The sequence below is a fragment of the Schistocerca gregaria genome, chromosome 9, assembly GCF_023897955.1.
Source record: "Schistocerca gregaria isolate iqSchGreg1 chromosome 9, iqSchGreg1.2, whole genome shotgun sequence".
Lineage (NCBI taxonomy): Eukaryota > Metazoa > Arthropoda > Insecta > Orthoptera > Acrididae > Schistocerca > Schistocerca gregaria.
Window position 1 is genome coordinate 143,762,981 of NC_064928.1, and position 13,617 is coordinate 143,776,597.

Genomic DNA, 13,617 nt, shown 5'->3' on the forward strand with positions numbered 1-13,617 from the left:
CAAAATAATGCCCGCCCGCACACGGCAAGAGTTTCTGCTGCTTGCACTCCTGCTTGCCAAACACTACATTGGCCAGCAAGGTGGCCGGTTATCTCCTGAATTGAAAACATTTGGAGCATTATGGAATTTTGGCGATCTGACTAGCCAGTAGTATAGAGTTTCGCACAATATCCCTCAGGAGTACACCCATCTACTGTATCGATCAATGCCAAGACGAATAACTGCGATGAGGTTCAGATGTGGACCAAGACATTACTGATTTCCTCAAGGCGAAGCTCTTTCTCTGGAATAAAGAACCCAAATTTTCTGGAACTGTGATCATTTGTTTGTCTGCACATGTACTCTCATGCTCATAAATTAAAGATAATTGCAGAATGTGGTGCCACACTACGTGACAGTACACAGAACTGTACCGAATAACATAGGCACATAGGGAACACACACGACACAGATCTGTAAGTCCACGGTATTGGTGATAAGTTGAGGAAACCGTCTCGAAACACATGTGCTAAAAAACGCCACTGTTTCTCTCGCATGTACCCCTACATCAATATGGGATATGATCAGCTTGCACACATATACAGGCCGCACAACGGGTTGGCATACTCTGGATCAGGTGGTCGAGCAGCTGCTGGGGTACAGCCTCCCATTCTTGCACCAGTGCCTGTCGGAGCTCCTGAAGCGTCGTAGGGGGTTTGAAGACCTGCAGCGATACGTCGACCGAGAGCATCCAAGGTGCTCAGTGGGGTTTAGGTCCGCAGAACAGGAAGGCCACTCATTCGTCTCATATCTTCTCTTCCAAGGTATTCCTGCAAGATGGCAGCTCGATGGGGCCGAGCGTCATCATCCATCAGGAGGAGTGGAACAAACTGCACCCCTGAAAAGACGGACATACTGGTGCAAAATGACGTCCCGATACACCTGATCTGTTACAGTTCCTCTGTCAAAGACATACAAGGGTGTACGTGCACCAATCACAATCCCACCCCACACCATCAAACCACGACCTCCATACAGGCCCCTTTCAAGGACATTAATGAATTGGTATCTGATTCCTGGTTCACGCCAGATGAAAACCCGGCGAGAATCACTCTTCAGACTTTACCTGGACTCGTCCGTGAACATAACCTGGGACCACTGTTCCAATGACCATGCACTGTGTTCTTGACACCAGGCTTTACGGGCTCTCCTGTGACCAGGCGTCAGTGGAATGCACCTTGCAGATCTCTGGGCGAACTAACCAAGTCTGTTCAGTCGTCTGTAGACTGTGTGTCTGGAGAGAGCTGTTCCAGTGGCTGCGGTAAGATCCCGAACAAGGCTACCTACAGCACCCCTTGGCTGCGGGCACTCATGGTGATATGTCGGTCTTCTTGTGGTGTTGCACACTGCGGACGTCCCGTACTGTAGGGCCTGGACACGTTTGCTGTGTGCTGGGATGGTTGCCTTAATCTTGAGATCACACTTTGTGGCACCCGGAGGGCTCGTGCTACGACCTGCTGTGTTTGACCAGCCTCCAGTCGCCCTAGTATTCTACCTCTCATAACATCATCAATATGCGTTCTTTGAGCCATTTTCCATACACGATCACCATTAGCACATCTGAAAACGTCCGCACACTTACTCGTTGCACCGTACTCTGACATGCACCAACACACCTCTGCGTATGTGGACTGCTGCCAGCTCTGCCGCAGGTCAAATTCACCGCATGGTCATACCCCGAGGTGATTTAGACCCGTAAACCTCCCACCAGAGCGTTGTTCCACCTTGTATCAGCATTATCCTTAATTTATGTTCATGAGTGTACATCACATCAGCCGATTTCCCTCCCATTCGCGTAATTCCTTTGCGGTGCGTCCGTTTTTGAGTTAGAGTGAATTTACTAGGATAGTCGTTTGGTTGCCGCACACAAACTCTGAGGAAACACGTTCGGTGTTGGAGCCTGTGGCTGTGATGCGTCCCCCGTTACAAGCAGGCCACAGCCAGCTCCGCCGCTGGTTGCAGACGCCAGCACAGCGATGTCGCGGTATTCGTGGCGGGCTGCTAGCGTTCCCTCCCTCCCTCCCTCCCACTGGCTGGCCGCAGATTCGCCGCACCGGGCACTTCATTACGGCCCAGCGCCGCTCATTTGTCCTCGTTGTGTCCGCACAATAGCGCCGGCATTATCGGCAAAGCACCCTCCCACGTCCTGCGGTCCACCTGGTCCCGCCATTTTACAAGCTCTCCCAATACGGCCGGCAGTCACCATTACTGTCTTTCCAAACCACCCATCGTTCACTGTCAGTCTTCGTTTAATACTGGGATGATTCCCAGTTTCCCTCGAACTCAATCGGATTTAAGATGTACGAGGGTGAGTTAAATGAAGAACTTTTTAATGTACTCGGACTATTCCAGAATGAGATTTTCACTCTGCAGCGGAGTGTGCGCTGATATGAAACTTCCTGGCAGATTAAAACTGTGTGCCCGACCGAGACTCGAACTCGGGACCTTTGCCTTTCGCGGGCAAGTGCTCTACCAACTGAGCTACCGAAGCACGACTCACGCCCGGTACTCACAGCTTTACTTCTGCCAGTATCCGTCTCCTACCTTCCAAACTTTGCAGAAGCTCTCCTGCGAACCTTGCAGAACTAGCACTCCTGAAAGAAAGGATATTGCGGAGACATGGCTTAGCCACAGCCTGGGGGATGTTTCCAGAATGAGATTTTCACTCTGCAGCGGAGTGTGCGCTGATATGAAACTTCCTGGCAGATTAAAACTGTGTGCCCGACCGAGACTCGAACTCGGGACCTTTGCCTTTCACGGGCAAGTGCTCTACCAACTGAGCTACCGAAGCACGACTCACGCCTGGTACTCACAGCTTTACTTCTGCCAGTATCCGTCTCCTACCTTCCAAACTTTGCAGAAGCTCTCCTGCGAACCTTGCAGAACTAGCACTCCTGAAAGAAAGGATATTGCGGAGACATGGCTTAGCCACAGCCTGGGGGATGTTTCCAGAATGAGATTTTCACTCTGCAGCGGAGTGTGCGCTGATATGAAACTTCGGATACTGGCAGAAGTAAAGCAGTGAGTACCGGGCGTGAGTCGTGCTTCGGTAGCTCAGTTGGTAGAGCACTTGCCCGCGAAAGGCAAAGGTCCCGAGTTCGAGTCTCGGTCGGGCACACAGTTTTAATCTGCCAGGAAGTTTCATATCAGCGCACACTCCGCTGCAGAGTGAAAATCTCATTCTGGAAACATCCCCCAGGCTGTGGCTAAGCCATGTCTCCGCAATATCCTTTCTTTCAGGAGTGCTAGTTCTGCAAGGTTCGCAGGAGAGCTTCTGCAAAGTTTGGAAGGTAGGAGACGGATACTGGCAGAAGTAAAGCTGTGAGTACCGGGCGTGAGTCGTGCTTCGGTAGCTCAGTTGGTAGAGCACTTGCCCGCGAAAGGCAAAGGTCCCGAGTTCGAGTCTCGGTCGGGCACACAGTTTTAATCTGCCAGGAAGTTTCATATCAGCGCACACTCCGCTGCAGAGTGAAAATCTCATTCTGCAAACATCCCCCAGGCTGTGGCTAAGCCATGTCTCCGCAATATCCTTTCTTTCAGGAGTGCTAGTTCTGCAAGGTTCGCAGGAGAGCTTCTGCAAAGTTTGGAAGGTAGGAGACGGATACTGGCAGAAGTAAAGCTGTGAGTACCGGGCGTGAGTCGTGCTTCGGTAGCTCAGTTGGTAGAGCACTTGCCCGCGAAAGGCAAAGGTCCCGAGTTCGAGTCTCGGTCGGGCACACAGTTTTAATCTGCCAGGAAGTTTCATATCAGCGCACACTCCGCTGCAGAGTGAAAATCTCATTCTGGAAACATCCCCCAGGCTGTGGCTAAGCCATGTCTCCGCAATATCCTTTCTTTCAGGAGTGCTAGTTCTTGCAAGGTTCGCAGGAGAGCTTCTGCAAAGTTTGGAAGGTAGGAGACGGATACTGGCAGAAGTAAAGCTGTGAGTACCGGGCGTGAGTCGTGCTTCGGTAGCTCAGTTGGTAGAGCACTTGCCCGCGAAAGGCAAAGGTCCCGAGTTCGAGTCTCGGTCGGGCACACAGTTTTAATCTGCCAGGAAGTTTCATATCAGCGCACACTCCGCTGCAGAGTGAAAATCTCATTCTGGAAACATCCCCCAGGCTGTGGCTAAGCCATGTCTCCGCAATATCCTTTCTTTCAGGAGTGCTAGTTCTGCAAGGTTCGCAGGAGAGCTTCTGCAAAGTTTGGAAGGTAGGAGACGGATACTGGCAGAAGTAAAGCTGTGAGTACCGGGCGTGAGTCGTGCTTCGGTAGCTCAGTTGGTAGAGCACTTGCCCGCGAAAGGCAAAGGTCCCGAGTTCGAGTCTCGGTCGGGCACACAGTTTTAATCTGCCAGGAAGTTTCATATCAGCGCACACTCCGCTGCAGAGTGAAAATCTCATTCTGGAAACATCCCCCAGGCTGTGGCTAAGCCATGTCTCCGCAATATCCTTTCTTTCAGGAGTGCTAGTACTGCAAGGTTCGCAGGAGAGCTTCTGCAAAGTTTGGAAGGTAGGAGACGGATACTGGCAGAAGTAAAGCTGTGAGTACCGGGCGTGAGTCGTGCTTCGGTAGCTCAGTTGGTAGAGCACTTGCCCGCGAAAGGCAAAGGTCCCGAGTTCGAGTCTCGGTCGGGCACACAGTTTTAATCTGCCAGGAAGTTTCATATCAGCGCACACTCCGCTGCAGAGTGAAAATCTCATTCTGGAAACATCCCCCAGGCTGTGGCTAAGCCATGTCTCCGCAATATCCTTTCTTTCAGGAGTGCTAGTTCTGCAAGGTTCGCAGGAGAGCTTCTGCAAAGTTTGGACGGTAGGAGACGGATACTGGCAGAAGTAAAGCTGTGAGTACCGGGCGTGAGTCGTGCTTCGGTAGCTCAGTTGGTAGAGCACTTGCCCGCGAAAGGCAAAGGTCCCGAGTTCGAGTCTCGGTCGGGCACACAGTTTTAATCTGCCAGGAAGTTTCATACTCGGACTATGTTATATTCCTCGAAAATGTTATTATTGTGTTAAGGGGAGTAGGACGTCAAACGGGCTGACTTGGAGAGGCACCACAGGACATTTAAATTTCCGCTATTCTTTTTTAAATGAATTCATTAAACTTTGTCAGCATGGCCGGGAACAATTCAGGATTCACACTCATAGCAGTGGAAGTTCAAAAACGTAACAAAATAATTTTTTTACGTGACATTTCATCATTTTTTCACTTACTATTGGATGCATTTGTTGTTATACGTACACTTTCCTTGATAAGTACAAGAGATTCTTCGATGAATTTTGCACTGCTTATTAAACACAAACTCCTTAATACAAAACTCTAGAATTTTCCAGATCTACTAAAAACGGTGGTAAATATTGAGATAATTAACTATAAAATTTGATTTTTTTTAAAAAAATGAAGTTTAAAAAGTAACAGCTCATTAATTTTTTCATAAATTAAATAAATTATACAGTTTTATACACCTCTAAGTATGGTTATTACGCTGTGCAAAAGTCGTCGAAAATCTCTCTTACTTATGAAGAAAAGTGTACCTATAACAATAAAAGATGAAATTTCACATGTAAAAAAATTATTTAGTTATGTTTTTGATCTTCCACTGCTATGAGTGTGAATCCTGAAACCTTCCTGATCATGCTGACAAAGTTTTACGAATTTATTTGTGAAAGTATAGACTTTAGATATTAAAATGTCCTGTGGTGCCTTTTCTGCTCCAAGTCGGCCGTTTGACGTCCCATCCCCCGTTAATTGTTACTATTTCAGTGAAATTGTCTGTATGTGACGTGACATTGCAACAACAGTAAAAACAATCTAGCAACGCTACGCAATTTCTAAACCACATACGTTCGGTATTTTACGAACACATTAAAACGCAACCAAGTGCACCTTGATAATTATTCGTGAAAATAAATATACTTATAGCTGATACTTTGCTTTTCAACCTGCTAGGTGAAATAAAATGTCCAATCTTTGTAATGAAAATCGTCGTCGTCATTTCAACGTAGTACAGGTCACGGCCTAATTTCACACAACACCTTCAAATGACTGGCAAATTCGTCAGCAAAAGAGCCTGGTCCAAGTCTGCAGCTTTGTTAGAAGAAAAATTATTGAACAAACTGCTGTGGTAGTAACGCACCTGCAAAGCCATAATGTGAATTTTAATGTGCCGCGTAATGGCGGCTGACTGCAACGCTCCAGCGATGCTGTTTATTGCTCCGCTGCAGACAATGCTATGGTTCTGAAAACGGGTGTTATTTGACACAGGTTTGACACTTCTATAAGTAAACCTCAACTGACATTTTAACTTATTACCTCTGTGACAACACACAGAAGAACAATTCTCAGTACAATGATATCCTTTACTTTTACGTAGTTTCTTAAACTATTGCTTTACGCTGGTTGATTGATTTGGGGGGAAAGGACGAAACAACGAGATCGTCAGTGCCATCAAATAATGGCTCTAAGCGCTATTGGACTCAACATCTAAGGTCACCAGTCCCCTAGAAATTAGAACTACTTAAACCTAAGTAACCTAAGGACATCACACATATCAATGCCCGAGGCAGGATTCGAACCTGCGACCAAAGCAGCAGCGCGGTTCCGGACTGAAGCGCCTAGAACCGCACAGCCACAGAGGCCTGCAGTCAAATGCTAGAAGTGGGCGCTCCTTAGCAGTGCGTTCTGTTATCTGCTCGTCCGCCCCGCAGTTGCAGGCAGCAGGCAGCAGATGAACGGAAAGCCCACTTCTTCAAGGTGTAAACACAGTTTTCTTGAGCCGTTCTAATGCGGTTCACCTTCCATCAGGTCTGGCGCGGTATTGGAATTCTTCAATCTTCTTTGTTCTGTCTTCAACAACGAGAATATTGTTGGGTCGATTTTGATTGGAGGTCTGTCACCACTTGGAGATCATACCGAAAGAACTGATACTATATGAGTCAATCCAGGATGGTTTGCGTGATGTCAGTCGAGCTGTTGGTGGACGCTGTAGGGTATCGTGCAAGGGAGACTTTTTTATATGGTTTTCTTGCGCATGTTTAAATAGCTGCTTTCCTCCTTAGACCTTGAGGAGGGATACTTCCTAGGATAGGTAACCACTGAATGTAGTTAGATCTCACAGTACCATCAATAACCATGATGACTTCGTTAAACAATCCAATTATTGAAGTGTGGGCACTGTTTTCCCAAATAGGAGCGCAATATTCTCCAGCAGAATGAGTGCAGAAGAGCGTAGAGTATTGGCGTCTGCACCCCAGCTGCTAATCTTGCGAAGCAAATTTACTTTTGAGCCAATTTTCTTAGACAATTTCTTGGACTGTCGTCTGAATATCAAAGACCGATCCAGAGAGATTGTTAGATGTACTGCAGTTTGAGTGTTCTTCGATTCTGTTCTTTATTATTTAAATGGAATGCAATAGCCTCTGTTTTAGTTGGGTTAGACTGAAGTCTCCATTTATGGAAGTAATCACTCAACTTGTGTGCGCACGTTCTGCACATTTTCACAGTGCATGAGACCTTTACTCTAGATAATTAATGCTAGGTCTTCTCCATAGCAGATTTTCCGTGTCTGGCATGTCGTGGCTATACAGGTTGAACAGAAAAAGGGGCCAGAACTGATCTCTAAGGTAGACTATTATTTAGTCCTCCATATGCGATCTTATTTTTAAAGGAACATCTTAAGGGGGGACGTTGTGAAATTGACCAAAAATGTCAACTCTTGATTTATTTTTTATTTGTTAGTACAACTCATGGACAATAAGTTCCCAAAGTTTCAATACTGAAATCGCATTCGAAGTGCCTGAAAATTAATTAAAAGTGTGACGCGGCCTCCCTGTCACGCCAAGCGCCCCTACATTCACAAGGATAGGCTTCCAGATTGTATCCTGGATCTTGTCAAGCCCACTTACACGTTTCTGGCCGATCCTACACTTCATGGCAAAACCAAAAGTCCAAATAATTCTCAAAATTCACTCATATGGAAACAATGCCCTAAAAACACATTTGCATCTGCTGCAGTTGTCAGAATTGCAACTTATGATGCAGTTATTGTATTTAATGATGGGAACGTCGGGAGGATGAAGGTATTAGAAGGAATGGGCTTTAAGATAAGAAATTTTACTCCAAACATCTTGAGAAAAATAGATTTACAGCGCGTCTCTGCAGCTGAAAAGTCAGTTGAAGACCTGGTAAAGGAAAGAAGTCAGACAACAAGAAACCAGAAGAGAAGCCTTGAAGGGAAAGACGATCCAGAGTCCAAATGTGGTGCCTTCTGAGAAGGAAAAAAGTTAGGTTGAAGTTTAAATTGTGTTTCCCGAAAAGTTTGTTTTATAAAGTTTATGTACCCTGTGCTCAGATGCTATGAATGCGAGAATTGTGAAATTTTGTACACATATTTCTGTAAACCTAATAAACGTTGTCTCAGGAGCAAATTTTGAAATTCTGATTGCAAGCTGAGGCATGGGGCAAAGTGCTTAAAATTTTGCGTGAATTTAAAATTGTACTTGTGGAATTATAATTAAAAAATTAAGAAAATTCTCCTATTTGACCTATTGCAAAAACCTCATGAGAGAAGCTTACAACATATAAAGAGATGAAACAGAGAAATTTTTGTAAAAACCTCTTGAATACTTTCTGAGAAAAGGAACATACTTTTTTTTTTAAAATAACACTTCAAATTTCCTTAAAAAAAGTTGTATATATATAATCAAAGGATTTTATATGTAAATGTGTTACTTTTATGTAAAGCGTGGTCCAAAAATTTCATTGGCGTATATCCAAAACTGTGGATTTCATGCATTTTTGTAATAGTGTGTGCTTTTCATCAACGTCCCCCACTAAAGGTGCCAAGCAGACAGCACATTGTTGACTAGAAACGCCGGTTTTTGACCTGGGATTGTGGTATCACATATCGATACCATCCCACGGGCGACGCTATGGTGGTAATCGAGATTGCAAGTTTCCGTCTGACGCCAATAACGGTCACGCAAGATCTGGGCGAACCAATGACTGCAGATTGATTTTAAATTGCATTGGAAGTGGAATGTTTCTCAAACTATAAAACTGAACTTTAAACACTATATCCCCCCCACATTAGAAAGCAATCACAAATATTTTTACAGCTGCCGAATAAGTCTTTCCATAGTAAATTAGGACACTCGGAACTAAGATAGGATTCCTCTCCAGGTTTGTGATTTGGGATACTCACGGGCGTAAGATAGAGATTTTGGCAACACCACCATTTTTATTAAAATCAACCAAATTTCACAAATACCAGGTCCATTTACAGAGTGCCAAATATAAACAATTCAGTTTAAGGCTGGTGAATGGTGGTGTAATTTGCAACGGCTGTTAATATGCGTGACTGCTGAGCCACGCCTGCAGTGGCTCTGTACCACGGGCGCCCTGTGGCGACGTGATGGAGAAGCCGCTCGATGCACTCGCACTTGGACCCAATTCACTATGGGACACCACACAGACGCCGCCTAGCTATGGCTCTGACATCATCCTTGTTGCTATTCACGCTTGGACCCACTTCACAGATGACACATAGCCATGGCTCTGACATCGTCCTTGTTACTAATTTATGAGCTGGACACCTGTTTCTTGCTACTCTATTTCTACTGAGCCTTTGTGCCTTTGGAGAAATACCAGTTATGCAAATCTTCTGTTTACTGTATTAACTTGTAATAAAACTGGTTATGGTGAGAAAAACGATCTTGAATAATATGAAATGACTGGTTCCCTTGTTGAAGACTCGAAATCCAGAAATCCACTAGCAAATAGCTATAAGAAAAATGTATGAACTTCAACATACATAAACACTTTACGTAATTACTATGATTATTATAGACTTCTTAAAAAGACAGGCAATAATAAACAATTATTTGTACTTTCTTTTTGTAATGTATGACTTTGCGAGAATACATCTATATATGATAGTACTATCTTTGCTACATGTTATAGGTAAATTTTTGTTCTTGTTCAGTATGAGTATGGAATATGAATAATGGAAGTTGAACTTAATTGTCTTGTGAAGTGAAGCCGACCGGAGTGGCCGAGCGGTTATAGGCGCTTCAGTCTGGAACCGCGCGACGCTACTGTCGCAGATTCGAATCGTGCCTCGGGCATGGATGTGTGTGATGTCCTTAGATTAGTTAGGTTTAAGTAGTTCTAAGTTCTAGGGAACTGATGACCTCAAATGTTAAGTCCCATAGTGATCAGAGCCATTTGAACCATATTTTGTGAAGTGAAATAAATAAAACAACAATTGTTCGACAACAGAAACTCATCCAGTCCTCACGTAAAACAAATAAACACCGTCGGAACAACTTTAAAGGTACGCCCTTAGGCGTCACCGGATGCAGATATGGGGGAGGGGGGGGGGGGGATGTAGTCAGCACACTGCTCCCCTAGCTGTTACCTGTTTCCGTGGTCGCTTCGCTACTTCTCAGTCAAGTACCACGCCAATCGGCCTTACAAGGTCTGAGTGCCGCCCACTTGTCAACAGCACTCGGCAGACCCAGTCAGTGACCAATCCATGTGGTAGCCAAGCCCGACAGTGCTCAACTTCGGTGATATGATGTTACCACTGCAGCAAGGCCGTTGGAACCAGTGTCCATATCATTTAAGAAAATGAAGCAGAGCAACTCTTAGACCAATGTATGAAGTTGCATTTCAGAGTATAGCATGGAAATGCATTATGAGCCTACAGGTTTCAGCAACAACGAAGAACAATAACAGAGGAGTACTATGGAAACTGTTTATTTAAATTATACAGATGCTACCTCTTTTCAGTGTGTCACTATCTGTGCGTGTCAAGTGCTGTGAAACTGTGACCACCTGTCAAAATTTAATCTCACTGCAAAATTAATGAATCTACTTTGGTTTATAACTGGGTGGAGACAGTTAGATTGTTCACTAATTATTTCTGCTCCTGTCCAGATTTCATACTTCGATAGTTACTGCACTACTCTGTATCCCACCTCTGCTTACTGTTGTGTACAAAGTCGTAAACAACAGGGACGATTTCTGTAAACTTCAACATCGATCCCACCCTCCGCAAAGCGTCATAAGCTGCCGCTGACACTTTAGTACCAGTACATCGCGGCTAGCTGGTTCCTAGCGACTTCCACTGACAAGCTCCACAACAACAAAACAGTAATACAGTTTAAATTCAAAAGAGAAAAAGTCACACAAAGACATCACACTTAAATTTTCTACCGAAATAAATTGAGTTTATTGGTAGCAATTAAACCTCGCGATTTCCATTTGTTACACTTATTTTCGACATATTTTGTATCTTTATCGATATTTCGATGTCAATTTGCAGTGTTTTATCTGTCATGGAAATTCTTTGACAATGTATACATATTTTAGTATGTGAACTCTATGAACGATGTTGTTTAATCTTCGCTTGTTGTTGTTGTTGTCTTCAGTCCTGAGACTGGTTTGATGCAGCTCTCCATGCTACTCTATCCTGTGCAATCTGCTTCATCTCCCAGTACCTACTGCAACCTACATCCCTCTGAATCTGCTTAGTGTATTCATCTCTTGGTCTCCCTCTACGATTTTTACCCTCCACGCTGCCCTCCAATGCTAAATTTGTGATCCCTTGATGCCTCAAAACATGCCCTACCAATCTTCGCTTATAAATTTAAATAACTACTGGAATGATTGTTCTATAATATACTATAAAAGACTTGGTCCATAGTCATCATAATAAAATAAGAGAAATCAGAGCTCTAACGGGAAGATTTTGGCGTTCCTCTTTCCCACGCGCCATTTGGGAGTGGAAATGGAAATGATTCGATGAACTCTCTGCCAGGCACTTAAGTGTGAATTGCAGAGGAACCATGTAGATTTAGGGAACGTAGGGTTGAAAGTAAGAGATGTGGGGAAGCCCCGCAGCTGCGGAAGTAGCCTAGTGCAGAGGAAAAGTGTGGTGGCCGCGCAAGTGACAACTAGTCCTTTGTGACAGGTAAGGAGTCTGGGCTGAGCAGTGCTGTGGTTAACATCTCGATAGCAGCAGCGGTTCATTTTGACTCATTTTCTTGGAGTTTTGAGGTCAGAGGAGCTTGAGAGCAATATTTCTGGGTGTCGGATGCTGCATTTGGTGATACTATTATCATGCCATTGTTTTTGGCCCTGTAAAAATATAATTCCGACGCCAAGAAGACCTGTGACGGGGGGAGGCCAACAGAACTGCCATGACTGCATCGCCACCATGTTAACAGCCACTGCAAATTACGCCATAATTACCACCAGCCTTCCACTGCATTGTTTATATTTCAGACTCTGTAAATGGACCAGGTATTTTTGAAAATTAATTGCTTTTAATAAAAACGGCGGTGTTGCTATAAACTCTATCTTACATCCGTGACTATCCCAAATCACAAACGTGGACAGGAATCCTATCTTAGTGAATTTTATTCCGAGTGTCCTAATTTACTGTCGAAAGATTTACTCGGCAGCGGTAAAAATACTTGTGATCGCTTTCTAGTGTATGCAGTTATAGCGTTTAATGTTCAGTTTTATAGTTTGAGAAATACTCCACATCCAATGCAATTTTAAATCGATCTGCAGTCATTTCCGTAAATAATTTGCCTTACTTGAAAAGCTGCCTGAAAATAGTAAACTTGATCTGAAGTGAAAAAAATCATTGCTTGTTGCATTTATGCACTTTAATCAGAATTAACAAGTTTTATGAGCGCTCATTTAATAAGAAAGTGAACTTGAACTTAATGTTGCGTTGGCATTTGCACAGCCAACCACATTTTGAGTAGGTTAAAAAATTGATTATTACACAACATTTATTATTTAAAGTGTTATAGTATGTTGTGTTTTATTTAATTAATAATTATTGATGAGACTACTTACCTTTTCTCATATATACTTGTATGGTTGTCAGACCATGAAAGTTAAAGGACCCTCATTTGCTAGGCTAGTTAGTTAATGAAACAAAGCAGATTCTCATTTTGGTTAATTACTTCAAACTGAGTTTAAGAAAGAAATACTTACTGTGTTAGCTATTCTACTGCACAGGCACGAAGCCCCTGTACAAAGCAATGATGATGTAGAATATGATCATTACCAGACCTCCTGATTTAAATCAGAATAATTTCATGCTCTTCACTTTTTAGTATTGCTACTAGTTTCATGGGTATTTGTGACTGATTCTATAAGCTGCTAAATCTACACTCATGCTCATAAGTTAAGGATAATGCTGATACACGGTGAAACACCGCTCTGGTGGGAGGTTTGCGGGTTTAAATCACCTCGGGGTATGACCATGCGGTGCTTTTGACCTGCGGTCGACGCACGGTGGCGCTGGCAGCAGTCCACATACGCAGAGGTGTGTTGGTGCATGTCAGAGTACGGTGCAGCGAGTAAGTGTGCAGACGTTTTCAAACGTGCAAATGGTGACTGTGTTTTGACAGTGGCTCAAAGAACACATAATGATAACGTTACGAGGGGTAGAAAACTAGGGCGACTGGAGACTGGTCAAACACAGCAGGTCGTAGCACGGTCCTTCCGTGTTCCACAAAGTGTGAACTCAAGATTATGACAACGATTCCAGCAGGCAGGAAACGTGTCCAGGCGCTACAG

The 13,617-nt window shown here is 44.2% G+C and overlaps 1 non-coding gene across 1 annotated transcript; it reads right to left on the bottom strand.

Moving 5' to 3' along the window:
* Positions 1-2,756: 2,756 nt before the first annotated feature.
* Positions 2,757-2,831, bottom strand: Trnas-uga (transfer RNA serine (anticodon UGA)). Its single transcript has one exon. It is a non-coding gene; the product is annotated as a tRNA-Ser (tRNA).
* Between the last annotated feature and the right edge of the window lie 10,786 nt (positions 2,832-13,617).